Source organism: Chrysemys picta, chromosome 1 (genome assembly GCF_011386835.1).
Source record: "Chrysemys picta bellii isolate R12L10 chromosome 1, ASM1138683v2, whole genome shotgun sequence".
NCBI classification, from domain to species: Eukaryota; Metazoa; Chordata; order Testudines; family Emydidae; genus Chrysemys; species Chrysemys picta.
This window is the reverse complement of record NC_088791.1, coordinates 172,657,160-172,676,692: the sequence shown is the minus strand read 5'-3', so window position 1 is coordinate 172,676,692 and position 19,533 is coordinate 172,657,160. Positions and strand designations below refer to the sequence as shown.

The window sequence follows — 19,533 nt, the reverse complement described above, 5'->3', positions numbered from 1 at the left end:
GCTTTGATAAATCCAAACAATATATTTCTTTACTAAAATGGTCATGAAATGAAATAAATCTTTCTGTATTGTTGGTGACATTCCAAAGTGAGAAAATTAGCTTAATGGTAACATGCCTTTCAGTATATTAATATAAATGTAGGTATTTATTTTACATCTACTACTTAGATCTGGTACTTTTACAGGAGTATTATTGTATTTGTGTCTGTGTATGTATTTTGTGTATGTGTGTATATATATATTTGTATTCAGAAAGCATACAGTAAATTTTAAAATGTTTCACAATGAATGTAAATAGTTACATGAAGTACTTTCATTCTATCATGCCTTTGATATTTTGATAATTACAACTACTTTCCAGTGTGTTTATATTTATAATTTGTAGAGTTGAAAGAAACAAATTGTGTTTGGAAAAGAATATGCAGAATTATTTTGTAGCTGTAAAGAAGATTATGCAAAATCAAAATATAAACATTTAATTATTTACAACATTTTATTTCTAAATAATTCTGTTAATTGCTCTTAAATGATTGTTGAAGGGTTTTTGTTTAGAAAATGAATTCCTTTCAACTCAAACACAAAACTCGCATCTCTGCTTCAAAAATGCTATTGCAAGTGTCTGTTAGTTTCAACCACAGGTATGTCAGAGTAGCTTCTGTGCTACATCTGTGGTGGATTAAGCCTTCTCCAGCATAGCATCTGTGAAATCCCAACCAGTTGTCATCTGTATTTATATTATAATTCTAGGTGATTCGTTATCTGAATAACCTGATTACTTGTACCAGGCTTAAGTGGATAGACAGTTGATAGCAGAGTCTTAAGTCTAGTATCCCCTAGTCCAGGGGTAGGCAACTAAATGTTTCAGTGGCTTGAGATTCTTCTGATCACAAGGCTCTGGTGCCTCCTGTGCGAGACCTGGCATAGTTGAATAGGACAGCATCTAAATAAGTCTGACTCATTCCACTTGGAAACAACACAGAGTATAGTGATGGGCTGTTTCTCCTGCAGGCTGTCACAGTTTCTTCTTGTTACCAACATCATTCTACATTTATGTGGTGCTGCAGAGTCACAAAATGGCAGTGGGATAATTTGTGAGTCATCATGGGGTACAGAGAATACCTAAGATGGAGCTGTTTTCAGGCTCTCTCAGTAACAGAGAGAAAGCAGGTTTCAGAGTGGTAGCCGTGTTAGTTTGTACTGTATCAGCAAAAAGAATGAGAAGTACTTGTGGCACCTTAGAGATTAACAAATTTATTTGGGCATTAGCTTTCATGGGTTAAAACCCACTTCATTGGATGCATGCAGTGGAAAATACAGTAGGAAGATATATATACACAGAGAAGATGAAAAACTGGGGGTTACCATACCAACTCTAACGAGACTAGTCAATTAAGGTGGGCTATTATCAGCAGGAAAAAAAGAAACTTTTGTAGTGATAATCAGGATGGCCCATTTCAAACAGTTGACAAGAAGGTATGAGTAACAGTAGAGGGAAAATTAGCATGGGGAAATAGTTTTTACTTTGTGTAATGACCCATCCACTCCCAGTCTTTATTCAAGCCTAATTTAATGGTGTCTAGTTGGAAATTAATTCCAGTTCTCATTGGAGTCTGCTTTTGAAGTTTTTTTGTTGAAGAATTGCGACTTTTAGGTCTGTAATTGAGTGACCAGGTTGAAGAGCAGCTCACACTGAAGTCAACAGTAATTCTTGACTTCTGATTTGAATCCATTTATTCTTTTGCGTAGAGACAGACCGGTTTGGCCAATATACGTGCGGGGCATTGCTGGCACATGATGGCATATATCACATCGGTAGATGTGCAGGTGAACGAGCCTGTGATGGTGTGGCTAATGTGATTAGATCCTCTGATGGTGTCCCTTGAATAGATATGTGGACAGAGTTGGCAATGGGCTTTGTTGCAAGGATAGGTTCCTGGGTTAGTGTGTTTGTTGTGTGGTTGCTGGTGAGTATTTGCTTCAGGGTGGGGGGCTGTCTGTAAACGAGGACTGGCCAGTCTCCCAAGATCTGTGAGAGTGAGGGATCATCCTTCAAGATAGGTTGTAGATCCTTGATGATGCGCTGGAGAGGTTTTAGTTGGAGGCTGAAGGTAACGGCTAGCGGCGTTCTGTTACTTTCTTTGTTGGGCCTGTCCTGGAGTAGGTGACTTCTGGGTATTCTTCTGGCTCTGTCAATCTGTTTCTTCACTTCAGTAGGTGGGTATTCTAGTTTTAAGAATGCTTGACAGAGATCTTGTAGGTGTTTGTGTCTGTCTGAGGGATTGGAGTAAATGTCGTCGTATTTTAGAGCTTGATGTAGACCAGGGGTTCTCAAACTTGTTCCACTGTTTGTGCAGGGAAAGCCCCTGGCCCTCGGCCTGTGCTGCTTCCAGCAGCTCCCACTGGCCTGGAGCAGTGAACCGTGGCCACTGGGAGCCGCGATTGGCCGAAACTGCGGATGTGGCAGGTAAACAAACTGGCCCGCCCGCCAGGGGCTTTCCCTGCACAAACGACGGAACAAGTTTGGGACCCACTGGTGTAGACAATGGATCCTCTACTGTTACTCACACCTTCTTGTCAACTGTTTGAAATGGGCTATCCTGATTATCACTACAACCTTTTTTTCTCCTGCTGATAATAGCCCACCTTAATTGATTAGTCTTGTTAGAGTTGGTATGGCAACACCCATTTTTTCATGTTCTCTGTGTATATATATCTTCCTACTGTATCTTCCACGGCATGCATCCGATGAAGTGGGTTTTAGCCCATGAAAGCTTATGCCCAAATAAATTTGTTAGTCTCTACAGTGCCGTAAGTACTCCTTGTTCTTTTAGAGAGAAAGCAAGCTCTGGACAAAGGAGAGATGGTTTAAGATCAATGTGGATAAGTGATTCTCATTGGGAAAGGCAAGGATTCTGAGTGTGTCTTGAAATCTGACACTTAATTCAGGCACCGCAGATCTATTTGTTAATTTGGCAATCTCAGTACTGTAAACAAGTTGCTAGGATGACAGTTGCTATAGTTGTAGTGGCAAGTAGTACTTTCTATATATTCCAAGACAAAAACTGTATTAAAATGGAGATAAGCTTGAGAGTACATAGCAGAAAGTTATGGTAAAATAAGTTACAGGATACTATTATTATCCTCAAACCTAACTTTATACACCTAGCAAATTCTTAATTACAATTACACTTAATCACATTTAGAATTATTAAATGTCAGCCATTTTGGAAGAAGGCAGATTTTCATGGAATTCTCTGAAGAAGAGCATTATTCTTCAGACTTTTCTGAAGGAGAAATGTTTGTTAAGAACAACCACAAAAATGACTGTTCGTCCTTTACTCTCCCCACCAAAGGGAAAAAAAACTTCAGTGAAATTTAACTATATGGGAAGTTTGAAGGGTCTGCATTTTTCCATTTTTAAGTTAATTAGGAACAAACAAAAGTACAATGCTAGGTGCAAAATTTCTTGAGACTCATTATATTAGTTAACATTAACTCTTTAATTATTGGATTTACTTGTAAATTCTCAGTAAATTGTGTAATCAAAGAACAAATGTTGTAATTCTCAATAATTAGAGATAAATAATAAATCAATCTTCACCTCCTGTGTTTCACTTTCACTGGAACAATATCTGAGCCTTGCCATGGTTAGAATGAGAAGTAAGACTAATGTCTTCATCCAACATACTCATTAACTGATGGGTGTTGAGTCTCCTGCCATGTATAAGTTTACCAAGTTTGCTTCTACAAGGATCCTGAAAATATGCCTCTTTTATTGTTTGTTTGATATTGTATCTAAAGTTTATAAAAAGTGTTCAGTACTATGCGGAGGATGGGTGTCTCATAAATGCCCATAGTGTAGTTATACTACTGCTAATGTTATACTCTGCATTAAAAATATGTCGAAAGGGCTGAAGCTTTGCTTTCATTGAGACAACCTGTAGAATTCATGGTTGCAGGTGGAAATATAGTTTTGTGACTCCACATCCTTTTCTAAACAAACAGTTGAAAATGAATATTGCTAATGGTTAAATATTTTATTGCTTAATTTTTTTTTTTGGTAATATAGATCACATTTTTTCTACCAAATAATAATGGTAGCATTTTCATGCAGTCAACATCCAGTTTGCATTGGGGTAAATTACAAGAATAGGTTCAAGGCAGTGCAGAACCAAGCTTAGACTGTTCTGATATATACCAGATTATTGTTTTAAAACCAGTATCTGCTTTCTTACAATGATCACCCCCCTTCATAAGAGCTACCGTACCAAAGTATAAATTAGTTACATAAAAAAGAAAACTTCTTTCGACAAATGTTTCAGTTTATGCTGATATCCTAGTGAGCAAGCTTTTTAAGCAACTGTATTTCACGATGTTATGCTGTGTTGATTACCCAGTGTCATGCTATTGATGTGACAACAAATTGTAGCCATTGGTCAAAAACAGTGAGTTGTACTATAAAGTGACCTTGAGACTGGCTTCTAAAATATAATTATAACTGGCATGGTAGCCAATACAATTGTTGTTTCATGACCCCTTCTGACTAAATGATAATATGTCATGGTTTTCTTTTTTAAAATTACACATTTTTCACTTATTAAACAAAATAACTTATTCCCTCAGTTAATGACACATTATGCCACTAGTATTAAAAAGTAAATAAGCTGCATGGAGAAGTTGAACATATACAAGTCAACAAATCAGGAGGATGTGCATCCTAGGGAATTAGCAAATAAACTGACAGTTATGTTGGAAAAGTATTGGATAGTTGGGCAGTTAGAAAACTGGAGAAAAGCAATGCAGTACTGATCTTCAAGAAAAGCTTGATCCCCACAATTATCCACTTGTGGTGTTTGTTATTTTTAACTATGGCAGCACGGAAAGGCCTCAATCAGAAACTGGAGCCCCATTGTGCTATGCAAACTTTTTGGCTCAAATTTTCCATGTTTGGTGTTGCCTCAGGTTAAATTTTTGTTTTGTTTTGTTTTAAGTTTAAGCAAAAATGATTCAGCTACTTCAGAGAATGAAGTATTTTAAAAATAGGCAGCTTTACCAATGTTCAAAACATTTCTTTGATCTTTCTTTTAAAGAAAATAATATTGCCTCATTGGCTTGGAATAGGAAGTTGAAATTAGCAGAGACATAATCCTGAAGTAGGATTGATGCCTGTCATGTTCCTTGTGAAAATCCAACCATAGTAATTGTTATACGTTTCTTGAGCATTTTATGTATACTGCAACAGCACTGCACGTACTCTGCTGAGCTTCCTTAGCACATCATACTGCTGCTGCAAATCCCCCCAACAAATATCCTTTGGGTTAGGGGTAGGAACTAGGTGTCTTAGATTGGGCACCCCAATTTAGTGTATACTTTTGAAAATTTGGGCCTTAATCACTCTGCCTCAGATCCCAATGGTAAAAGAGGAGTATTAACTTGCCTCCTAGGCATAATGATTAATTGGTTAATATGTGTGAGATAGTAAGCACCTCTTCACCGGTGAAAGAATATTGCACACAAGTGAAGATGGAAAAGATATTTCTCTGGGGTGGAACAATGCCATGAAGCCACAAAAGTTTTAAGTTCCCACCTTCTCTTCTAATATCCATCCTCCCTTCAGCATTTCCCTCACTGTCACCTTATTCCAGTTTCTGGTCTTTCCTTCTTTCACTTTGGCCTCCATACATAGCCCTCATTCTCCTCTCTCTCCACTCAACACCCCCAAAATACTTTCATTTTCCTTTAGTTCTTCCCACAAATTCCACATCTTTCTTCCCTCATCTTCATGTTGTCAGTGTCCTTTTAATTACTCTGGCTCAATTTATAGAACGAGAACTGCATTTTTGGTTATCTGGTGAGGGTCGTCCTTTGAATATATTTTTAGCCTTTACACAAGTCATACACATTAATAATTAAATACCACAATTAGTCTGACTATAATTTCATTCAGTGAAGATACTAATGTACATACTAACTAGCACACTCTGTTGAGTAACTCATGCCTTGAAGGTAAATAGCTTTAGTCCCAATGATAGTGGCACTCAATTAGGGTTCTACAGTTAATCTCACTGTTGTAATTATAAATCCCCACTTTCAGGAATATGTAATTAACATTTAAAGGAAAGGGACATCATCAGATAGTTTAAGCCCAAAATGTCTTTTTTTATTTAAAGGAAAAATAAAACAATTTTATAAAAGTTAGTATTAATAAGAATAATTGAATGACATTAAAAAAAAAGTCAGTGAAGATTTATTGTGTGGATTAAGAATTCCCAACTCACATGTAACCAAGTAGTCTCAACCCAAAGTAAAACAAATAGAATTTGCAAACATTTGTACAGATATTTGACTTGCAGCAAAAAAATCATCAGTTTGAATTTTATAGCACTACTCCCAAGCTTAAAGTTAAGTACATGCAGAAGTGTTTACAGGATTGGGACCTCAGAGCTGAACAGATTTTTGCTTTTAAATCAAAAAGAACATTTCTCCAGTAATTTTAATAACTCTCTTAAATCCCCCTACATGTATTCTCTTGTGCTGTTGGGTAGGATGGCCCCAATCATATCATTGCTAAAAGTTATGAACTGTGGCCCTGATCCAGCAAAAAAATACATCCTTAATTAACTTTCAGCATTCAGTTCGGTGGGACTAACCTGCTTAAAGCTGAGTATGTGCATAAATGTTTGCAGGACTGAGACTTTGAAAACAATAGTTACAGTAACTCCTCACTTAAAGTCATTGTTGCAACATTGTTTTGTTGTTACGTTGCTGATCAATTAGAGAACATGTTTGTTTAAAGTTGCGCAATGCTCCCTTATAATGTTGTTTGGCAGCCGCCTGCTTTGTCTACTGCTTGCAGAAAGAGCAGCCTGTTGGAGCTAGCTGGTGGGGGCTTGGAACCAAGGTGGACCGGCAGCCCCCCATCAGCTCCCTGCTCCCCTAAGTTCCCTGTGTGGCAGCCGCGCAGGCTATAAATTGCCAGCAGTTCAGCTGTCCCTCTCCCCACTGTCATGTGCTACTCCTGCCCTCTGCCTTGGAGTTGCTCCCAGAGACTCCTGCTTGCTGTGTGTGTGTGGGGGGGAGGGAAGAGGGGTGCTAAGGTCAGGGTGTCCACCTCCCGCCTGCTCCTGCCCCCCACTTACCCCATCTCCATAGAGCAGGGGGGAACATGAAGGTAGGGTTACCATACGTCCGGATTTCCCCGGAGGTGTCTGGCTTTTTGGTACTCAAATCCCTGTCCGGGGGGAATTGCCAAAAAGCCAGACATGTCCGGGGAAATAGGGAGGAAGCATAAGCCAGGATCCGCCCAGCCCCAGCACGATCCACCGGGTCCGCAGCACAGCCCAGCCGCCCGGCTACGTTGTAGCGAACTCGGGTGGGGGAGGGGGGGCACAGCCACAGAAGGCGGTGGAGGGGCCGCTGTTGCCCCCGGAGGCCAGGAGGACTGCGCGCCCCAGCCGAGCCCGCAGGACCACGGGGAGGCCAGGCCCAGCCAGCGGCTCGGGCTTCCCTCACGGGTGGGGACTCCCCAGCCATTGGGGGGGACCCTTCCTGCGGCCCCATCACCCCGCACGGCAGGAAGGAGGCTGCGGCGCGGGGCAGGAGTGCGGTGTGTGCCAGGGCTGCAGGGACCTGTACTGCCCCGGTCGCCGCTGAGCATCTGAAGCCCCCGCCAGGCAGAGGCTGCCAGGGGAGCGGGGGAGCAGGGCAGGTGGGGGCATAGAGGCTGCAGGGACAGGGGAGTCCAGGGGTAGGGCAGGCGTGGGGGTGCAGAGGCTGCAGGGTGAGAAGGAGCAGGGCAGGCAGGGGCATAGAGGCTGCAGGGGCAGGGCAGGTGGGGGGCGCAGGGGCAGGGCAGGCGGGGGGCGCAGAGGCTGCAGGGGTAGGGGGGGTGCAGGGGCGGCAGGGCAGGCAGGGGCACAGAGGCTGCAGGAGTGGGGGGTACAGGGGCTGCAGGGTGAGTGGGGAGCAGGGAAGCACTTAGCAACCCCCAACCAAGATCAGAGCGGGAGGGAGGAGGGGGAATGTGGGGTGCTCAGAGGAGGGGGTAGAGTTGGGGCAGGGACTTTGGAGAAGGGGTTGGAATGGGGGCGGGGAAGAGGTGGAGTTGGGGTGGGGCCGGGGGACGCCGGGGGCGGGGCGGAGTTGGGGCGGGGCCAGGGGTGGGGCCGAGGCCCCATGGAGTGTCCACTTTTTAAAATGTTTGAATATGGTAACCCTACACGAAGGCTCAGCATGGAGGAAGCTTGCTGGCAGCAGCTGCTGTCCCAACTTGCTGATCTACTTAAAAAGGCAATGTACTTAGAGTGGGGTCAGCATACTTAAAGGGGAAATGCTCATCTCTCTCACACACACAGTGTGTGTGTGTCTCTGTCTCTCCCTGCCATGCTGTGTCTCCTCCCTCCATTTGTGCTGCCTTGTAGAGTGAGAGGCTACATTAACAACAACAGCTTAACCCTTGAGGGCTCAGCCGAGTGCTAGTTCATCATTTAGCAGTAAGGCATTCCCTGGGACATATCCCACCCTCCTCCAGCCTCTCACTTCACCACCTCAGCCAAGCTTCACAATCATCACTGCTGTGTACAGTATTAAATTGTTTGTTTAAAACTCAAACTGTGTGTGTTATATTATATTATAAATATATTGTATTATATGATATTATAAAATAATAATATATACAAAATAGTCTTTTGTGAGGTGAAAAAAATTTCCCTGGAGCCTAACCCCCTGCATTTACATTAATTCTTATGGGGAAATTGGATTCACTTAACATCATTTTGCTTAAAGTCATATTTTCCCACTAACATAACTACAACGTTAAGCGAGGAGTTACTGTACTCAGAATTATAAGCATAATTTTCTTAGGTCCCTCGCTAGCGTATTTGGCAGGTGTTTTCATAAGAAAAACTTTTTATTCTGTCTTACAGAGACAAAGGTTTAAGCCATAGCCAGTCACTTCTGACAAGTTTATAGACCTTGTAGGAGCAGTTTATGAAAACACGTCAGTATTTTGCCATCATTTCTGAAAGTGAGATACAGGAGGAAATCTTAATGCAACAAGAGTAATATGTCTAGAATTCGAACACTGAAGTGATTTGTGGTGCTGTGAGGGTTAGCAATAAAAAGAAAAACAAAACACAACCTCCATATGTTAAATTACTACTTAGATTATTTAAATTGGAATCATTGTATTTTCCAAACAGAATAAAAAAAATCCCCACACGAAAACTAAATTATGTCACTTATAAGGAAGCCTCCATGTTATCTATACTAGCGTGCTTTGAAAATTTTATTCTTTAAATCTGCAGAAGAACTTGGTATTTTTTAAAATGTTCTTGGTTTTCAAATCTTTATACAGCATGAGTTGTTTTAAGAGGGAATAAAACAAAGCATGTAAATATATCAGTTCATAAAATATTCTAAAATTGTTAGTTAAAATATGGCATATCCCACCAGAGTTCATGGGAAAGGTTGAAGGCCTTGATGGCTAGTCATAAAAGTTGATTAGTTCTGAAACTGTTTTATTAAATCATTGCTGTAGGCAGTACATTCTGAACACAGTCTTCATCTGCTTAAATTTGGTTAAAAAAGCTTTGAGGCTGGCTTCCTGGTACAAGTACAATATTGTATCATCACCAGGGAAAAATCACATCATTTTGTTTTTTGCTTGAAAATATAATTTCACTCATATTTTTGTTATGCACTTCTGCCTCAACTTTACAGTATTGCCACTGTTTTTATATCTTAAAATAATCAGCACTAATTTTTTAAATCAATCATGTTAAATCTATGAACTTATCATATGCAATATAAATGAATAATATCTTCTCCAATAAACAGATTATGCTTATGTTTTTATTTTTCCCCCCTTAGGTGAGTAACTGGAATTCCTGGTTCTCAAGTATACTTTATGCTTTTCTGTAGTGTGCTGTGGGTAAGTAAGAAAACTATTACATATTGTATTTGTTGTAAAAAGGAATGATTGCTGATAGCAACATTATATTGCAGTGCTCTAATCGCTGGAATAGTTAGTAGCTATATTATGAATACTATCAATAGCTTCAGCAAGTGTGACTCACTTGGTGATGTGGAGATGCTTGTATTATAGTAATTATCTAGATTTTACATTCTGGGAGTTCTATGTGTAGGCCTTTTTGTCATTTGCAGCAATAAATTTTTGGGTGAACTGAATCAAAGCTTCAGGACATTATAGACTGTATAGAATTACAGTAGTTTACATGGGAAAAAATAGGATGAAATAGTACATAGAAGTTTGGTGCAATCCACAGTGCTGTGTAAGTCATATCTATTTGGAAGTTTTATTTTCAAGTCTTTTATTTCTATCAATGAAATTGAGCTTGTATTGTACCTTGACAAAATTAGCCTGTACCTTTTGTGTAAAATGAGGTCAGCCTGAGATTTTAAGTAAAGTTTATGTTTGCAATGTCATTTTGCCACTTTCTGGTTATTGTCTACATCCTAAATGTAATTGTTGTAATTGGAATAATCTATAGTAGTTCTTTCTTTTTAATACATATATAATATACAAGAATACATATTCTTTTTCTAAAAGGCTTTAGATTAGACAGAATGAGTGAATTATTTTTCTCATATGTATTATAAAATACTCCTTTGGTCAGAAAAGCCAGAAATAAAAAAAGTAGATGAACTCCTGGCCCCACTGAAGTCAATGGTAGTTTTGCCACTGACTTCAGTGGAGCCAAGATTCACCCAGTGTGTTGAAAATGGCTTACATAACAGTCATAAATTAAGCTGAATGGTAATATAAATGTACATAGATACATTAAAATATTTTAATTGTATAAGAAAGTCAACTATTGCTTTACTTATATTGGCATCTACATACTAACTAGAATACATAGTTTGAGACTAAATTTTTAAAAACTGATGCTTTGCTTGAGACTTTTGGAGGAACTCAAATATGAAATTGAAAAACTACTAACTGTGGTAAGTAACCTGTCACTTAAATCAGCATATGTACCAGATGACTGGTGGGAAGCTAATCTACTGCCTATTTTTAAAATAGTTTCCAGAGGTGATGCTGGCAATTGTGCCAGTAAGCTTAACTTCAGTGCCAGACGAATTGGTTGAAACTGTAGCGAAGAACAAAATGATCAAATACATCCCCTAGATAAACTGGGGAGGAGTCAACATGGCTTTTGTAAAGGGACATCATGCCTCAACAATCTATTAGAATTTTTATGGTTGTCAACTATCATGCAGATGAGGTTGAACCAGTTAATATACTATATTTAGGCTTTTAGAAAACCTTTGACAAAATCCCTCACCAAAGGCTCTAAAGCAAAGTAAGCAGTCGTGGGATAAACGGAAGGCCCTCAATAACTGTTTAAAAGATGGGAAACAAACGGTATGAATAAATGGTGGAGAGGGGTAAATAGTAGGTTCCCCCCCAGACCTCTACTGGGACTAGGGCTGTTCAACATATTTATAAATGATCTGGAAAAGAAGGTGAATAGTGAGGTAGCAAAGTTTACAGACAATACAGAATTACTCAAGATAGTTACATCCAAAGCAGACTGTGAAGAGTTACAAAGGGATCTCAAAAACTGGGTGAGTGGGCAACAAAATGGCAGATGAAATTCAGTGTTAATAAGTGCAAAGTAATGCACATCGGGAAACATAATGCCAACTATACATACAAAGTGATGGGGTCTAAATTACCTGTACCACTCAAGAAAGAGAACTCTGAGTCATTGTGGATAGCTCTCTGAAAACATCTGCTCAATGTGCAGCATTAGTAAAAAAAAAAATAATAATAAGTGAACAGAATGTTAGGAACCATTATGAAAAGGATAGATAAAAGATATCATAAAGCCACTATATAAATCCATTGTGCACTCGCACCTTGAATACTGCATGCAGTTCTGGTCACCCCATGTCAAAAAAGATATAGTAGAACTGGAAAAATGTGTGATGACACGTAGCCAAAGAGCCAGCCCATGGAAGCGGAATGATACCATGAGGCACCTGAAGTATAATTTCTATGAGGCAGCTCAGGAGGATGCAGTTCAATGTCTAATTTCAAAATGTTCAAAAATATTTACTTTTTCAGAAATTTATATTCCTCAGAAAATTTCAATATTTCGACTTTTCAGCCCAATTCAGTATGAAAGCAAATGCTGAGATATCGGAATTTCCAGCAAGTTGGAAATTCCACTTGTTGATCTGCTATTGATTGCACTAGTGCATCTCCTTGTGAGTTACCCACAGGAAAGGGTATCTTCTGTTTTTTGTTGTGGGCTACAAAAAGCCCTGCCAGAAAAATCTGCTGGAGGTTGGGTTGAACCAGTATATCTTTGGTTGCCCTTACAGTGTTCGGTCACAGCTAGTTGCACCCACTGTTGGGTTTGGCACAATCTGTAGCACAATCTGCTGGTTTATGCGAGGAGAAACCAGAGTAAACCAGGGAAATATATAGTCCAATATTTAAAGTAAATAGAGTTACCATGTTTGGATCACAAACAACTTTTTGTTACTTGCTCTTTTTCTTTGAGCTGTTTATTTCCAGGTTACCAAAATTGAATCTTCATTTGTGAAGAACAATCTGTATACTGAATACAAAATATCTGTTAATTACTCTTGAAATAACTTTCTCTGCTAATGCAAACTCACACAACCTTTGACATGCTCTGGTAAAGATATGCTATCAAATATAACTGTCTCAGAGTATTACTTTCTCAAGTTCCACTCTCCCAGACGTATGCACAAATATTAAGCAGTAGTGAACACCCATCAACATCTGTTTAAAAATAAGAGCTATCTATATGAAGATGTGCTTGCCTCCTGACTGGACCAAAAGATTGACTTCTAATGCTTTTACTATGCATATCCATTTAGGAATACGTTTTGCCAGAAATAATTGTACTGAATAGATTTTTACTCCTTCTAGAATTGTTCCCCAGTTTAGAATTAAGTCCATATTGCTCATGGCTCTGTCAGTTGCTTGGTGCTATATTGTGCTCCAGGAAATCTCCAGTCCCATGTTGTTATCAAATAATCCATCAATTCACCATGCTTTTTTAATCTCTTCTCTGCAGTTAATTGTTTTGTAAGATGTATTTAAAATTATCATAATTAGCATCTTCTAAGACTTAGCTTCTTTTCAATGTGAATCTCTTTTTTTCTTTTGTTGTTGATACATTTGATTAACTTCTGTATGGAAGAATTATTTCAAAATGGTGCTTATTTATTTCTCATGGTTCTGTGGTGGTCTTGATGGACCATTCATTCAACCTGAACGGTTGCTATGAGAGTACCAAGTCATCAGTTTCTTTTTTACCTGAGACTTTCATTGCAGCTTCTTGGAGTTTATAGTGCGCTTTCATAAGGCATTAATACTTAACACACTGTGTCATAGCAAGTCTAGATTTAATTTGACCATGTCACAAGGTCTGTTTCTTCCTTGAGAACTCAAATGCTTGCACTTTTTCCTGTGTTTTGGCATGTGATATATTTTTGTTTTTACTTTATGGTGTATATCACAGACTTTCCTATTATTTTTGTAGATTTAGTATTGTATAAACCTAAAACAGTGGTTTAAGGATCTCTTTCATTGTAGCTCCCCTTAGACAAACTATAATTTCTTGTCTGTTAAAATTTTTCTGAAGCTGATACGTGCCATAGTCTTCCCAAGCCATTTTATATATGTATAGCACTATTACAAATACTTGACAGTTTCTCATTTTTGAGACATGCACAATTCAAAAGAGAATTTTTGCAAGAAAATCTGGCAAGTGTATGCTTCAGAATGTGATCTAACTTTTTTATTTTGACATGTTTTTAAAATAAGAGTTTTTGCTTTGAAATGTGGGCACTCTACATCCATGGTAATGGCTATTTAAAGATGTTTTCCAAACATTTTTTATTTTTATTTCACTCTATAATTATGCATATGCAGTGGAGTATAGCATGAATTTCTACATGAATTTCTACATGAATTTCTAGAAATAAGTGATGTAGGGCCTAGTCTACCCCTAAAAGTTCTCCTGCTATAGCTATACTGGCAAAACCATCCTAGTGCTTATACCTGCCCCCCCCCCCCCCAAAAAAAAAAGTTCTTTGACCAGTATAGCTTATACCAGTTCAGCCAGCAAAATAAGCTATACTGATAAAAGCTCTCTTTTGTCTCTATCAGTTGCATCTACACTAGGGCCTTTGCCAGAGCATAAATGTTGCAACAGATAAATAAATAGACCATCCTCCTAATAGATATTGCTATGCCTTCAAAAGTTTTTAATGTAGATCCGGGCTCAGATTCTTATACATATTTTCAAAGTGAGGAGTCTGACCCTATGTTCAGTGCCAATACTGCAGTGCCTCTGTTTTTAAAGGATGGTGACAGTCTTGCACTGAAGTGTTATGGACTAAAAAATAACAAATTTTGTTGCTGTTAAAAACAAGGACATGTAGCAAGTTTTTCCTCTTTGTATATTTTTTTATTTGGGTAAAACTGTTCATTAGAGTTTAAAGTCAATGATATTTCACACAATTTGAATCAACATAATTTGAACATTTAAAATAATTTAATAGCTAAAATATTGTCTGTAAAGAAGTACCACAGTAGGTCTTGTTTTAAACTCATCCTCAGGCTTGTTGACTGTATTTCAAATTCTCATGTATCTAAAACGATAAAATTAATTTAGGGCTCAATCATAACTTTGCCAAGATTCTTGAATTAGGGCCAGTGCTGTATGGTATGATACACCATTCCTAAAGCATCACAAATCACATTCCCAGAGTTAATCTTCAGCCTGGTTCTACTGTTGCTCTGGGGAGGAAATGAACTGACCCGGGACAGCGTGCTTTCCCCAGTGCACTGGCTCAGCTATGCTGGTGAGAGTGTTGCAAGATGGAGCCAAGATGGAGGACCTACCAGCTTTGCAGAGGCTGCTTTCTTTCCTTTGCAATGGGACAGGTAGCCAACCCAGAGGCAGAAAGCCTCACTACCCAGGCAATAGTTTGGCTTTTAACAGATACACCATGCAGAATATGGAGAAGATTGTAAACAAAGTATATGGTGTGATTACATTTTTTTTTTTTTTTTTACAGATAACATTTCTCATTATTTTATTATTTGAGGTCTCCAAATAAAATATAGATATTTCTATGTATTAGGTGGGTGGATGAATTCATGTTTATTAAAGAAAAATATAAAGATAAAAAGATTGGGTTTTGTGATGTTTGTATATAAAGCCTTCATATTTACAGCTTGCAGCTTTGTACCATATACCCTGTGCTAAGTGTTTTTCCATATCAAAGCTACTATACAATGACAGCCTGCGTTATACAGAGTAATTTCTAGTAGAGGGGGGAAAGGATTTGTCTGTTTGTAGCATATTCCTATATAATATATGGTAATTGTTGCTAGGGGCAGGATATATCGGACTCTGGACTGAGTTTTAAATTAACATGCTATGTTGTGGTTTTATTTCTTGCAGTGCATAAGAGATAATGTTGTATGCTACACGTGTGCTACATGCCTCCCAATACAAAGAAAATATATTACCCTGTTTCAAAGAGACATGACATTATCCAGCAGTAAGATGATAACTGCGGGGTTGGGCGAGGTGGGAGGAGGACAGGCCACATCAGCATGATGATGTATACTCATTGAGGAGTGGTGGTAAATAGTGTGTTGAAGTAAACAGGGTTTTGGGTTTTTTTTTTTTAAGGAATAAAATAAGTAAATGCGTTAGTTGGCTTGATTCTTGTAGGCTTCATGGGATAAATGGGCCTTACAGAAGGACTTGCATTAAGAGAGGGTAACAGCCTTGTGGACTATGTCAGGAAGGACAGCTGGGCAATTGAACCATCACTTGATGTATTTAAATCGAGATTGCATGTTTTCTTTAAAAATATAGCTCTAGTCCAGTCAGACATTGTGGCAAGTATTCTGCTGAAGGATGGACTAAATTATCTTAATGGTCCCTTCTGACCTTAAAATCTGGGGCCTCTTCCTTCCTCCAGAGTCACTCTGCTCTGTTCCACACTCCCCCAGTGCCCATTCCTATTCAATAGGGACCATTGGGGAACAGGAATAGGTAGCACTGCCCCTGCTGGGTCACTGTTCATTTCTGTGTTAGCCCTGCAGTGAAGCCTGTCTCTCCTGAACTAACACATCTCCCTAACTTCCTGTAGCTGCCTTATTACAAGCCCAAAGTTCTTATGCTCTGCTTTCCCGCAGCTTGCTCATGTGGCTGGTGTCAGCTGCCTCCTCCTCCTCCCACCAATTCCAGTGTTTCACTTTTTAGGGGAATAGAGGATTACCTGCTTCCTTATCTGGAGAGGAGGGAAAAGAGCACAATGAATATGGTAGTCCTTTTTCTAAGTAAGGTCTAAGCGAGGCGTAGCTCGCCGGCCACCGAGTGCAGACCTTTGGAGGTACGCATCCCCGGCAGGAGTACCGGTCCCAGCATCCGGTATCTCAGAGAACACGGTACTGCTCCAGGGAGTTGTCACCATTCCTCGGACCATCAACAATCCCTTAGGAGGGCATAACTGCGTGCGGGCACTTCCCAGCACTGGGCCTGCTCCTCATCCCAGTACTACTCATCAAGGTGGCAGCAGTGAGCACCCGCTCGATTTCCTGCTGGAACAAATTGTTTACATGTATGATGTTCCAGAGGGAAACGAGCCAGGCAGCGGCCTTTTCCGTTTTAAAGGGACCCAGCTCATGAGCCAGCATGGAGATGTCCGCCAGGCCGAGCGGACTCTGAATTCTGGCTGTAACATGCTGAGTTTGGACCCAATTCCCCTCCTGAAGTTGTTCAGTGGACCTCTCCTTGGTCTTAATGAGGGCCGCCCTAGGGGCACAGCAAGGGCTTGCCCACCCTTGGGGGTTCTCACAAAGGGAGAAATCAAAGCCCCCACAAGGGTCACCGGACTCATCCCCCAAAAGGCTCGCCACCTGGACCAAACGCACAGCCAATTGACATTTTAATTGCTCAATCTCCTTTTCATGACGAGCACATTGTCGTTGCGGTGTATTATGGGAACGGATACTCAAATCTTTGACAAGTCCCTGAAGGACTGGTACCTGCTTAGCCAGTGTTTCCAGGTGGGTGCGTTCTGCTTTCTCCGCTTGGAAGTCCTGTTTCAGGGCTTGCAACTTGTCCTGGGCATACGCCTGGCTTGCTGCCTGGTTAGTAATCTGTGCTTTCAGTTGCTCAATTTCCACCAGCTGTCGGGTACACACCTTTTCCCTTTTCTCCAACTCCTCTTTCTGTCCCTACAACATTTGATACCATGTGGCAGCTGCAGTCCAAATTAATCCCACAGCTGCCCCTAGGTTTTTACCCTTCTGCTTTTCAAACAGTATATAGGTCCAACAAATCCTGCCAAGAATACACACGTTTCTGAAGCTCCGTCACGGAACCCCAGGGATTGTATCCTACCTTGGTGAGAGCCCTCTCCAGCCGGGAGAGGTCTTCACCCCACTTCGTAAGAGGCAGCCGGGTCCTGTCCCTTTTTGCTACCTCCCCCGTGGCTCAGGCATCAGGTCCACCTGCCTTCCGTGACACCAGCTGATCGGGCAGCCGGACTACTGTGTCTGCACTCCCTAAGGCCCGTACGTCCAGGCTTGAACCCATCGCTTATTGCATCGCCCACGATTGCGGGTCTCCCAAGTCCTCAGCTGCATTCTTTTGTTTCCTAAACATGTCGTTACAATCCGCAAATTCCACCCTTAAGATTTAAGATCCTTTAATCACTTGAAATTTCACGCTGGAACCAGGACTTACAATGTTACCCCTCTGGGCCAGAGGGAGGAGCGCTATGCCTCCCCCGTCCTGCTCGGCCTTCTACCACCAAGGGCCCGTACACAAAATACAAAACCCCTCCCTGGGGCAGAGCAAGAAACCCTCAGTTCTCCTCTTCCACTCAACCTTTCTATAACTGAACGTATACAAACCAAGGATTCTCTCCTGAGCAAGGATCTCTAAGTCCTTATCCTAGCACATAGCACTTCTACGACTGGGGGTTGACCCACCATCACCCTTCCCCCAGGGTGGAGAGCGGAATGCTAAACACCTCTCCGGTTTTCAGCCAGACTACGACTGAGGGTGGGGCACACCTGTAATCATAAAATCCTCAACATGAAATACCAACAGTGTCGGTGGAGAAAACATTAAATATCAAAGGCCAAACAGTTGATGCGCTCCGCAGGGCTCCCCCCCCTCCGCAATTTTCCACCAAAACTGTGGCAGATTTCAGTTACCATTCTGTGTGAGGCGTCAGGTGATCAGGCTGAAGCCACAGGATCGTTTGGGGAGGAGATGACGAAACACACCAAGTGCTATATTTTAAAGCTTTATTAATAAAATAATAAAATAACAGCAGAGAGTGCTGTGAGTGCTCCCAAGTCACTCAGTGGAAGAAAGAGAGCATTAGTGCCCCAAGCCCTAACCCCCTTTCATACTCACACACGCACTATCCAAGACCGGCCAGCCCTGGGTGTAACGTCAGAAGAAGGCGCGGCGGGGTGGGGGTGGAGGATGGACTTGAGTGTTGTCCTGGGCCCAGGCCATCCAGGTCTGCAGTTGATCTCCAAATTGCTCCAGCTCTCAGGAGGGTTTTAAGTCCTGGCTCCTCAGAGGAGGGGGGTGCTCCATTCGGGGACCTCTGCTCTTGGTGCCCTCTGTGCCAGTCCAAACCGGCTTTCCGTGGTTTCTTCAGCTTTCTCAAAACACCTCGGATTCCGGGACACCAGGCTTGGCCCTCACGCTTGTCATCTTGTCTGTGTTTTCAGTCTCTGTGGCCCTGAACTTTGTTTTCTTCTTCGCTGGCCTTGCTGTCTTGCAGGTCTGTATAGTTGAATTTTTCTTTCTCACGGCTGCTCAGGCACATTCAAACCCCCGTCTTTCTTGGCTGACAGCCAGCGCTGGCTGTGAGCTGTGGCCTTGGGCGGGGGCCAGCGTCTTATCTTCGACCTGAGACTGAGCGAGCTGAAGTGTTGAGTTAACCCGTTCTCTGCTCTTCTCCTTCCTCAGCCTCTCGAACCTGCAAAGGAAACTTCCACTTCCCACTCACACGCCTTTGACCCTCCCCAAAATGCCTTGCCATACTTGCAACAGTGTTAGCAATATACAATCTGCCTTGGGGCTCCCTGAGGGGTGTGACAGTGGTACCCATGGGGGTTCACCCAGCCCTCCAAGGTCCTGCTCGGTGTCCGGAGCCTCAGAGAGACCAGCTGCCTCTCTCTCCTTCCCCCTCTGGTGCACAAAGCCTCAGATGCAAGGAACCTGCAAGTTCAAGAGGGAGCAGGGTAACAAGCCACTGGATCACCAATGGTTGTGGAGGACCCTACAGCACCGGCACCAATGGTTGTGGAGGATCCTACAGCACCGGCATCTTCCTCATCATTGCCAGATGAGCCTATATTGTGGCCCTCTCCCACGGTTCCTCCAGATGACACTAAAGCGCACCAGGAACTACTGAAGAGGGTCGCTGCCAACCTGGGTCTTCAGGCGGAGGAGTTAGAGGAGCCCTCGGACTCTC

At 41.4% G+C, this 19,533-nt stretch overlaps 1 protein-coding gene across 19 annotated transcripts in view; it reads left to right on the top strand.

Annotated features, from left to right (window-relative positions):
• CADM2 (cell adhesion molecule 2) overlaps positions 1-19,533 on the top strand; it is a 1,056,973-nt gene that overhangs the window by 255,993 nt on the left and 781,447 nt on the right. The window contains exon 2 of one of the 19 annotated variants that reach the window (XM_065575434.1): positions 9,871-9,931. The exons of the other annotated variants lie outside the window; for them this stretch is intronic. The gene's annotated coding sequence lies outside the window, so the exon portion shown is untranslated. The remainder of the gene's footprint in view (positions 1-9,870; positions 9,932-19,533) is intronic. 19 annotated transcript variants of the gene reach the window in all.